This window comes from Microcebus murinus, chromosome 15 (genome assembly GCF_040939455.1).
Source record: "Microcebus murinus isolate Inina chromosome 15, M.murinus_Inina_mat1.0, whole genome shotgun sequence".
Taxonomy (NCBI): Eukaryota; Metazoa; Chordata; class Mammalia; order Primates; family Cheirogaleidae; genus Microcebus; species Microcebus murinus.
In genome coordinates this window covers 25574565-25586319 of record NC_134118.1, presented here as the reverse complement: position 1 = coordinate 25586319, position 11755 = coordinate 25574565, and the positions used below count along the sequence as shown (strand labels likewise).

At 40.4% G+C, this 11755-nt stretch overlaps 1 non-coding gene across 1 annotated transcript; it reads right to left on the bottom strand.

Annotated features, from left to right (window-relative positions):
- Positions 1 to 11001: 11001 nt before the first annotated feature.
- On the bottom strand, positions 11002 to 11095 carry TRNAI-UAU (transfer RNA isoleucine (anticodon UAU)). The gene is made up of 2 exons: positions 11058 to 11095; positions 11002 to 11037 (listed from the first exon to the last, which is right to left on the bottom strand). It is a non-coding gene; the product is annotated as a tRNA-Ile (tRNA).
- Between the last annotated feature and the right edge of the window lie 660 nt (positions 11096 to 11755).

Here is an 11755-nt window from a genome sequence, read left to right as displayed (position 1 = left end):
GAATGGTTAAGCACTGCAGTGGCTATAAACTTCATACTATGCAGCAGTCACAACTAATGAAGCAGATTCATATGTATCAAGATGGGTAGATTTTTCAATGTCAAGTAAACTCTAACAAACAGATGAAATCTACAGCACAATATCAAAATGCAAAAATATGGAATATTTAAAACACAGAAATATGGAAAAAACTGATGAGTAAGACAACTGAATGACCAACTGAGTAAGACAACTGAATCGTGGGAAATTGTGTGAGGATAAGGAGCTGAATCAAGTGATCTGAAGCTTACCTCTTGGAAGACAGCTGGATACAGCTGTTGTTCTCTGCTCTCATGCTGGCCTGGAAGATAAGTGATCATTGGCTGTCCTCTCGCCTGGCCTCACTGTAACAGTCTCTTCTGGCCAAGCATTTCCCTGCCACAAAATACTGGTGGTCTTCAAGTTCTTTTTTGTGATATTGGTTTCTAAAACGTTGTTATTTGTAATTAAGAGGTGAATGTCTGGGTGCGTTGATAGGATAGTCTCTACAGCAGTTTTGAAATCAATTTTCTCCATATTCTGCCTGAAGTTTCCTGCCCTAGTGTTTATGAAAAATTTGAATCACCGGGCAAAAGCTTTCCTAGGTCTTAAGTCACAGAGTTTTGATATTGTTGGTTTTAATAAATGGAAAATATAAGGAAAGGAAAAATATACTGAAAATATGAAAATGGTCTAAAGGAAAAAACAAATTTCGCAATACTTAACATAGGACATCCAAGAAACATCTATTTTAATTTTCAGAGATAACTTTTGAGTTCACGGCAGTTTCCATAGTGTAGTGATTCTCACATTTCTCACATTTGCCATACCCTCAGCCTAAAAGTGGGCAGATATACCTCTTGTCAATATTGTTTTTACTTTTCTCTCTACTTCAGCTTCACCTCAGTTTACCTCTTTTCACCAAACTCAACCACAGTCAAGGGTGGCAATGCTGAAACTTGTCCCAAACAGGGTGTCACTCTGGGGCCGTAACTTTGGTCTCTATACCTGTGCTGCTTCTGACCAGGGTTAGTAGGCTGAGGCGCCATTTGCAGCACATGTCCCACCTGCCCAGTGGGCCTGGCCTCCCTTCACAATCTGGCAGATGTGAAGCTCTCCTGATTTAGGAAACAAAAAAGAGCTCCCTTTGAATCACAGTGGCACGCATTTTATTAAGCTCCTTGTCTTTTGATTATTGACTTTATATCACCTTAAGTGTTCTTTTCCAGATATTTGTATTGCAAATATCTTCTTCCTATTTGTGTCTAGAAAATACCTTAATAGTGTCTTGTGATAAAAATTCTTAATTTTCATGAAGTCCAATTTATGTTTAGTTATTTTTATGTCTCTCTAAGAAATCTTTGTTTCCTCAAGGTCACAGAAATATTCTATGCTTTTTTTTCCCATTAGCAACTTAATTATTTATCTTTCATTTTTAGGAGTAAGTGAAAAAGAACTGAACAGGCACTTCCAAAATAGAATATGTCAATGACCAATGAACACAACTTATGATATCAATACAAAATTTGCTTACTTGTATGTTTTAACCAGCAGCAACAACTACTGGACAAAAAACTTTAATAGTCTCTGGCAACTTTATTTTCTTGTGAGAAATCTTTTCAAAATCCTTCTGTGAAGGTTGTGTTTATCTAGGGGTGGAGATGTGGTTTGGGGTGGGTTGCAGATGAAGGAGATAGTAAGACAAGGTTTCTGCCCTTAGGATATTCAGGAGTATCTGTCCTGCAGAAGTGGCTGCTTAATCTGATACTCCTGACCACCACTCCCCACCTTCTCTTTCAGTTTCCTACATCTCTCCAACCCCATCCCCTCAAAGACCTCCAGAGACTTAGTTCTTACATGGGCTGATCTACATGTCTTCTGCTCCAGACATATTTTTACTCAGGGTCAGTGTGGGCCTGTGTCTCTCTGGGCCACTGGGCTGGGTATTGGAGTCAGATCCAGAGTTCCAGCCATAAGGTCCTGTTAGGAGCTGTCACTGCCAGGAGCTGTCCAGTGCTAATTGGAAAGCTCTTCTGCAGTGGATTGAATCCTTTATTAAAGGGATTTGTTCTGTAAAATTTGGATTCAGTTAAAAGGCTACACTCAAGGATCCAGAAGGCCACTTGTGGTCCCAAGGCCACAGGTTCACAACCCTGTCCTCAACCCTTCCTGGAGTTGCAATGACGCCTTTATGCACTGGATTTGTGGGGCTCGTGGTAGAATTTATTGGAATTGAGGAAAAAGAGAAAAATGATTTTAAGTTTTAGTTATTTAATGGTGTGAGTCTTATCTGACATTTGGCTAGAGAGAGTAACAATAAATCAATTTTTCTTTTGATTTTTTAAAAAATTTTATTCTCAAGCACCACATGTACTCACCGGCAAATTGGTGGGACATTTTCTGTTTTTGGATGTTATCCACTTTCTCCATTAGTGCTCTTTGCTTATTATTGTAGTTATTTTAATTTGTCAGTGTGATGATTTCAATATCTTTGCCATATCTGAGTCTGGTTCTGATGTATGGTTTGCCTTTAGACTGTTTCTTACCTTTTAGTATGTCTTATAATTTTTTATTGAAAGACAGACATGATGTATTGGATGAAAAGAACTAAGATAAGTAGGTCTTCATTGTGAGGTTTTGTTTATCTGGCTAAAAGTTAGGCTGTGTTTACATTTGCTGTAGCTGTAGGTGTCAGAGCCTACAGTTTCTTCTATTGTCCTTGTTTTTGTCTCTTCTGTTGTCTTTGGGGTTTTCCTAGAATCTCTTTCTTAATTAGAGTTTGAGCCTTGAATTGGTTTATCTATAATCCACTGTACACAGAAGCCTGATTGATGTAGTGATAAATTGTGGAACATACTGAGTATCATACATTGGACCAGTTAGTTGAAAAAAAATTTTAAAGACAAATGCATAGTAGCTCTCCTTGATAAGCAAACTAGTTCAGAAAGACAGTTGTGTATATAAATATATATTTCTTACAATGAGATAAATGTGAATTTAGTATTATTAAGTATGTTATAGTAAGGAGGAAGAAATCATCAGGTGTTTTTCCCCTAGGCCATGAAAAATGAGTAGAAATCTTTCATGTAGATAAGATGAAGAAAAGTATTCAGAGAAGAGCTGGAGAGTGTGTGACAACTAATACTTTTTTATCTGCATGGCCAAGTCTCTTCTCTGGCCTTTTAAAAAATTATTACTATTTTATATTTTGTAAACATAGGAGTCTCACTATGTTGCTCAGGCTGGTCTGATATTTCTGGGCAGAAGCCATACTTCCACTTTGGCCTTCCAAAGTGCCGGGCTTAAAGGCATGAGCTACCACACTGGCCTCTTCTCTGATCTTTGATCTTCACGTTCTTTAAGGAGAACTTGCAAGACAGAGAAAACTCTCTGTTAATGTTTATTTCTCAGAACCTAAGTTTAATCTTTAGTTTGCTAAAATAAAGAAATAAAATTAACTCTCACCCCAAGGGGTGAGAGTGAGGAAAGACAGAGTGTAAAGGGAGCAAAGACCTCCAAGATACCACCGGTAGAAAAAGAATACTGAAGGTAAATATATATATATTTATATTTTTATATTTAAAAATATTTATATTTATATTATTTTATATTATATATTTATATATATATATATATATTTTTTTTTTTTTTTTTGAGACAAAGTCTCACTCTGTTCCCCGGAGCTACAGTGCTGTGGTGTCAGCCTAGCTCATAGCAACTTCAAACTCCTGGGTTCAAGCAATCCTCCTGCCTCAGCCTCCTGAGTAGCTGGGACTACAGGCATGTGCCACCATGCCCGGCTAATTTTTTCTATATATTTTTAGTTGGCCAATTAATTTCTTTCTATTTTTAGTAGAGATGGGGTCTCAATCTTGCTCAGGCTGGTTTTGAACTCCTGACCTTGAGCAATCCTGTGGCCTTGGCCTCCCAGAGTGCTAGGATTGTAGGCATGAGCCACTGCACCCAGCTTGAAGGTAACAATTTATTCAGAGTCAGAAATTGATCTGGCTGCTAAAGAAACAAAAGCTTTGTCTCTCCCAAGGAGTTCATGATCCAGTACATAAGAGAGTTAAATTAAAGAGAAGACTGAAATAATGTAGCAAGTGCCTAACAGGACAGATAAGCCTGGAGAAGTGCATTTGATCCAAACTGTTGGAGATGGAGCTCCCACCATGCCATGAAGGATAAATAATTTCTATTCATTAGTGGAAGAAATGGAGGCAAAGAAAGAGGAGGAGAAGTGTCAGAGTAAAAGAGGAATATTTGCCAAGGTACAGAGGCCTTTTTGGAACATGGACTGGGAGCAGGGAAATATTGGGAGATGTTAAGGAGGTAAATTGAATCAAGAGGACCCAATAATGAGAGCCAGGAATCAAAAATGAATCTTTTCACAGAGATCAGCACAACCCTATGCCAAGTAAAAGAAGTTGGACATAAAAGCCTATAAACTGTATAACCTCATTTATATGAAATTCTAGAAAAAGCAACACTATAATGACAGAAAGCAGATCAGTGATCGGCAGAGACTAGAGTGGAGAGAGGTGATGATGGACTACAAACGAGCAGGAGGAAACCTTTTAGGACAAAGAAACTGTTCTACATCTTGAACGTGTTGGTGTTTACACAATGGTATACAATTACTGTGGTAGGCAAAATAAGGGTCTCCCCAAAATGTCCATGGCATAATCCCTGTGAATGTTGCCTTTCATGGCAAAAGAGACTTTGCAGATGTGATTAAGTTAAGAATCTTAAAATAGAGAGATTACTCTGGATTATCTGGGTGGGTCCAGTATAATCATAAGGACCCTTAAAACATGGAAGAGAGAGGCATAAGAAGTCAGAGGACTTCTGATGAGGTGTGACAACAAAAGCAGAGATCAAAGTGATGCAGTTCCTGGCTTTCAAGGTGGAAGGAAGCCATGGGCCAAAAAACATGGGCAGGCTTTAGAAGCTGAAAAAGGCAAGAAAATGAGTTTTTCCCTATTCAGAAGAAATGCAGTACTGCCAACACCTTTATTTAAGTTCAGTGAGAGCCATTTTGGACTCTTGACCTGCAAAACTGGAAGACAATAATTTTATGTCTTTTTTTTTTTTTTTTTTGGAGGGAGAAGAGGGAGGAATGGGGAGAGGGAGGAAGAGGAAGAGGGAAGTGGGAGGCAATTTTATGTAGTTTTTAAGCTCTGAAATTGCTGCTAATTTATTACAGCAGCAATAGGAAACTAATACAATTACCAAAATTTATCAAACTATGTACTTAAAATGGGTGAATCTTACTTATCATGTATAAAAATCTTGATAAAAAAGAAACATCAGGCCAGACGGAGTGGCTCATGCCTATAATCCTAACACTCAGGGAAGCGAAGGCAGGAGAATCAGAGGATTGCTTGAGCTCAAGAGTTTGAGGTTGCAGTGAGATATGATGACACCACTGCACTCTACTAAAAATAGAAAAATTAGCCAAGTGTGGTGGCTTGAGTCTATAGCCCCAGCTACTTGGGAGGCTGAGGCAGGAGGATCCCTTGAGCCCAGGAGTTTGAGTTTGCAGGGAGCTATGAGGACACTGCTGCATTCTACCAGGGCGACAGAGTGAGACTCTGTCTCAACAAGAAAAAAAAGAAAGAAGAAGAAGAAGAAAAAAAAAGAAACATCAGAAAACCACATTGCTGCTTTCTGTTTTGAACAACACAGAAATTGATATAATCCAAGTCATTGTAGGGTTCTAAATAAAGCCATGGAACCTAGGGACAACCATAGTCCTTTTATTTTGTTCGTTTTATAATTTTTTTAACTTTTTTTTTTATTTTTATTTTTGTTTTTCATGTGAGCACCTTAGTGTTGAAAACCATAGTCCTTGATTGGTCAGAGATGCATACAAAAAACAGAAATAACCACTGGAGACACTTATCTGTGCCTCTGGCAAGTTTACTTTGACAATGTGTCTTCAAATATCATTTGGTCACTATTTTAACTAATATATACAGCATCATGGAAGGTATTAGCTTTTAAAAAAGTTATTGAAGAGGCTCTTCTGTTGGAAAATATTCTGAAGCAACCTCTTTTTCTCATCTTTTCCCAGCTATGCTTTTGGGGCTATGCCAACATCCAAGCCTTTGCATTTGCTTTTCCCTCTGCCTGGACCTATCTTTTCCCACATATATCCAAGACTTTCTCCTTTATTTCCTTCAGACCTCTGCTTAAATGTTCCTTGCTTAGAGAGGGCTTACATAACAGTTCTATATCAAATAGACCCCCAACACATCCCCTGGTATCCCCTATACCTCTTGACCTATTTTTATTTTTATTTATAGAACTTATCCCCACCTTGTCTAATTATATATTTATTTTTAGTTGCTCATTTTTTAAATCTTTTTCTACTTTAACTTAGGTTTTAGAGAGCAGAGGGCTTCATCTATTTTTATTTTTAGTACTGTAACTTCAGCACCTAAATTGGATATGGCAAAAAGTAGGCACTGCATATTTGTTGAATGATTACATTAAGATAAAGAGCACAAGAAGAAGAGTGGATTTGAAATTGATAATATTTCCATGTATTGATGTTGCAGACCTGTGAGAATTTCTAGTCAGAAATGTCCAATGGTCAGCAGGATGCATGGCTCTGTATTCAAATGGGAGCATTGGGAAGAGAAATATGTTATAATCATCAGTATTTATAAAGTTGTTCTAATTAAGAGAATAAATATAATACAATGTGTGATGGTTAATCTTATGTGTTACCTTGACAAGGTTCAAGGATGCCCAGATAGCTGGGAAAACATTACTTCTGGGTAGGTCTATGAGGATGTTTCCAAAAGAGATTAGCATCTAAATTAGTAAACTAAGTAAAGAAGATCCACCTTCACCAATGTGGGCAGGCATCCTTCAGTCTACTGAAGGCCTCAAACAAAACAAAAAGACAGAGGAAAGGGAAAATTTTCTCTCCCTTCTGGAGCTGGGATATCCATCTTTTCTTGCCTTCAGATAATAGAGCTCCATGTTCTCTGGCCTTTGGACTTTGGGACTTGCACCAGCAGCCACTTCGCTCCTGTCTCAGGCCTTTGGACTCATACTGACTTGTACCACTGGCTTTTCTGGTTCTTCATGGTGTAGATGGTATATCATAGGATTTCTTGGCCTCCATAATCATGTGATTCAATTCCCATAATAAATCTCATCTCTCTCTCTCTCTCTCTCTCTCTCTCTCTCTCTCTCTCTCTCTCTCTATATATATATATATATATATATATATATATATATATATATATATATATCATATTGGTTTGTTTCTCTGGAGAACCATTACCCGCATAGATTTTGGTACCAAGAGTGATTCTAGAGGAAGAGAATTTTAGGGCATAAATTTTCTGAATTGGTTTTAGGGTTTCTGGAATTGGCTCTCTAATCTGATTAGACTTAAAGATGCTAAGGACTCTATTTCCAGTTATAAAGAAAGCACTAATATTCCAAGGTGTGAACTATTTATAGAGATACACAACTATCTGCATTGGATACTCCTAACTAACCACTTATAAGAGACAAAGAGGTCAGTAATTCTGTATAAGAATGATATTATACTTTCAAACACTTTTGGAAAAACAAGGAATATTTTGATATTGGTTGGTTGCTCCTAATGTCTCTGGACAAAATAGTGAAAGAAAAGGATGAGCTCAGGGATTCAAATTTTCAGCTCAAGAACCACAATAAAGGACCCAAGAGTTTCTAGGTGTGCCCTGGGGGAGAGTCTTATTTCTTATAGCTGGAGGCAGAGGAGGATGGTGCTGAAATTGCTGAAAATCAAACCCAAATAATCATCTTTTGATTCACTGAATTACAACACAAGTTTGAACACTCAGTCCCATAGGACATCTCCTGTTAAAGTGAGGGCATTGATTGGGGAAAAAATGGGATTCTGTAAGTTGAAATGGGGATGTATGGGAAGACTCTGATGAAGGTAGGGACATTGAGCCCTCAGATTCTGATGAGTCTTCTTCACCAATTAAAGAGGTCTCTCAAACTCCATCAAAGGTCTCCCTCCCAACCATAGTCTAAGTGGCCTTCCTAACCTTAGTGGTATCAGTCAGCCTTTCCATCTCTGTTTTAGGGGATTAACTCTGCACTGCCTGAGGCAGCAGTAGTGGCCTCCCCTGAGGCAGTTTCCATACAAGACAACACTGATTCTTCTCAAGACCTGCCCCCACCACCTCTTTGCGTCTAGACCTGTAACTAGACTCAAATCTGAGCAGACCCCTAGAGATGAGGTATAAATTATGACCCATGAGGAGGTATATTACACTTCAAAAGAACTTTTAAAGAATCCCTTGAGTTTTCTAATTTATATAAGCAGAAATCTGGTGAACATGTGTGGGATTAGATATTAAGGAATAATGATGGAAGGAACATAAAGTTGGTTCAGGCTGAATTTATTGACATTGATTTACTAAGCAGAGATTCTGCATTTAATGTTGCCCCTAGGGGATTAGAAAGGGCTTTAATGGCTTGGTCGATTGGTTGGCTGAAACATGGATCAAAAGATGGTCCACTGTGAGCAAACTGGAGATGCTGGATCTCCCTTGGTTTAATGTAGAGGAAAGGATTCAAAGGCTTTAGGGAGATTAGAATGTTACAGTATGGATTTGTCATTTAAAACCTACTTATCTACACTTGGAGAGTCCAGAGGATATACCTTTCATCATTACTTTGAGAAAAAAATTTGTGGGGGGAGCCCCAGCATCCATGAAGAACTCTGTGACTGTTCTTCTCTGTATGTGAGACTATACAGCAGAAACCACAACCACTCAATTAGAAAGTTTAAATGCAATGGGAGTAATTGTATCTCAGGGTGGCAGGGACCAAGTGGTGACACTCAGTTACCAAAGAAAGATCACTGTAGTTACCCTAATAGATTGAAGAGTCAAAGCAACAATCAGAATAGTCTGACTCTCACAGACATATAGTGTCAGCTAGTTAATCATGATGTTTACAGAAGTAAAATAGATAGGAAGCCTATTAAATTTTTTCTTGCTCCGTATAAGCAGAAAACTTCCATGTCAAGTGAACAAAAGTCTAACTCAGACAATAAAAACAAAGTCATGGCTTCTCAATCAATTCTCAGGCTTGAGCCAGTTTACAGCCCCAGAACCCTTTGCATGAAGTGTCAACAAGGTCCCATTGAGGAAGGACTCTGGTACACTACCAGAAATTTATACTATTAATCGTTCTTCTAGCCTTCCTCAAAGGGACCTACTACCTTTTACCAGAGTAACTGTGCTTTGGGAGAAAGGAACTAATTAGACCTTTGGGAGGGGACTACTGGTCTGAATTGATGTCAATTCCAGGAAACCCGAGACATTATTGTGTTACTTCAGAGTAGGGGCTTGTAGGAGTCAGGTGACCAGTGAAATTTTAGCTTACATATGACTCACAGTGCAGTCCAGTAGGGGCTTGAACCCATCCTGTGGTTACTTCCCTAGTTTCAGAAAGCACTGTTAGAACAGACATACTTAGCATCTGACAGGATCCTCGCATTGGTTCCTTGACCTATAGAATGAGGGCTATTAAGGTGGGAAAGGCCCAATGGAAGCCATTAGAACTATCTCTACCTAGAAAAACAGTAAATCAAAAGCAATATTGTAGCCCGAGGAAAAGTGAGACCCTCATTTCTATGAAAAATAGAAAAATTAACCAGGTGTTGTGGCGCAGCGCCTGTAGTCCCATCTACTCGGGAGGCTGAGGCAAGAAGATTGCTTGAGCCCAGGAGTTTGAGGTTGCTGTGAGCTATGATGATGCCACTGCATTCTACCCAGGGCAACAGAGTGAGTCTCTGTCTCAAAAAAGCAATATTGCACTTCTGGAAGGATGACAGAGATTAGTGCCACCATCAAGGACTTGAAAAATGCACAGGTGGTGTCTTTGCCCTGGGATATCAGAGCTTCAGGTTCTCTCAGTACTTCAGAATCTGGGACTTACATCAGCAGCAGTCCTCCTCCCCTTTCACCCCTTCCTCAGGCCTAAATCACACCACTGGCTTTCCCGGTTCTTCAGCTTTCCTATAGTGTATCATGGGATTTCTCATGTCCATAATCATCGCAGCCAATTCTCATAATAAATCACCTCTTATTTGTCTCTCTCCATCCTATTAGTTCTGTTTCTCTAGAGAACCCTGACTATCACAGACTATCATTATATAAGAGGAAAACTGAGGATAGAACTGTGAGGAATATTAATATTTAAGGAACAGGAGGCGTATAAAGATCTCAGAAGAGACGAAAGGCCCGGTAAGACCAAATGAAATCCAGAAGAGACTGAATAAAAACAGAGCAAGCTGGAATCATTTATTTCAAACACAAGCGTCAGGATGAATGCATTTTTCCAAACCAGGCTGTTTATTTTTTGAGGAAAGTAGGAAGAAATACATATCTATGTCCCATGTTTCACTGCTGGAGGAAAATTGGCATTTCTTGTTCCTAGTCACGTTTTTGTAAAGTAGGCGGCAGAGCTGCACTCAGAGCACATTTAGGTTTCACAGGTGGAAGTGCAACAACCTCGGTGCGAATCTTGTGGACGTCAATGCTAAGATACCTGGGAGCAGCTTCTGCACATCCCTGAACCCCAGCGACAGCTGCACGAAATCGCAGAGCATAACCCAATTTTTCCGCTTCCTTGCTCAGTCCTCAAAGAGCTCAAGAATCGTTTTTTAAAAGGGATGGGAGGGTTGGGAGGAAGGATAAGTAAGGCGTCTCTGGAGCTGTACTACCTGGCTGTGAGGTCTCCTGATTAAAGAGAAAAGAATCTGCTGAGTGAGTTCAATTTGTCTCCTTCTGGTTTGTCGTTTTCTTCTCATGTTTGAAACCTACAAAATGTCCTCCTTAATCAAAGGAATCTCTGTGGTTTCACCCTGGAAAATATAACCATTTTAGCGTTTTCCTTAAGGTGAAGGGAAAAAGGCATCCCACTGAATAAGCTTGAGATCACAAAGGGAAGAAAACATGCTCCAGGTGAGGCTCGAACTCACAACCTCGGCATCACCCGCACATATACTGCTGTATAAGTACCGCGCGCTAACCGATTGCGCCACTGGAGCATGCTTTCCCTGGCTCGGCCATAGGCACTCTACAGAGCCATGAGCGACGCGTGCTTCCACCGCTGCCTCGCGCCGCAGCGGGAACGCGCTGAGCTGCAAGGGACTTTCCCCGCCGCCCTCCGCTTCGGCTCGCCCAGAGCGTAAAACACGCTTTCATCAAGATATTTCCATCTCTCCTAGAAGCATGTGTATAATCCACACCCTTTGCCACCGGAAGCCAGCATTTCCGGGGATGTGGCGGTGCACCTTTCAGAGGCTCCGAGAAAAAGCTGAGGAGAAACGGGAGAGGCTCCGGCTTCTCGCTTTCACTCCAGAAAGAGAACGATTTTGTGGACGATGCAAACTCTTTGGCTGAATCGCGGCTTCACCGCACACCACCCTGCTGGCCTGTGACCTTACTACCAGACGTAGGACGCTGGGAGGCCGAGCCCCGCGCGTCTCCAGACGCCGGCAGCGACCCTGGCCACACACCCGGCCTCGCCCTCCGGGCGCCCGCGTTCGCATTGCGGCATCTCTGGACTGTCCGTCCACATTCCCTAAAACCCTCCCCAAACCTGCCTGAAAACCCCATTCGAAGTCACAGAGCCACCTGATCCGGCCCCTCTTCAGGGAAAACTGACAGAGTAACCACTCCTTATTTGTGCAGCGCGTTACAGGCGA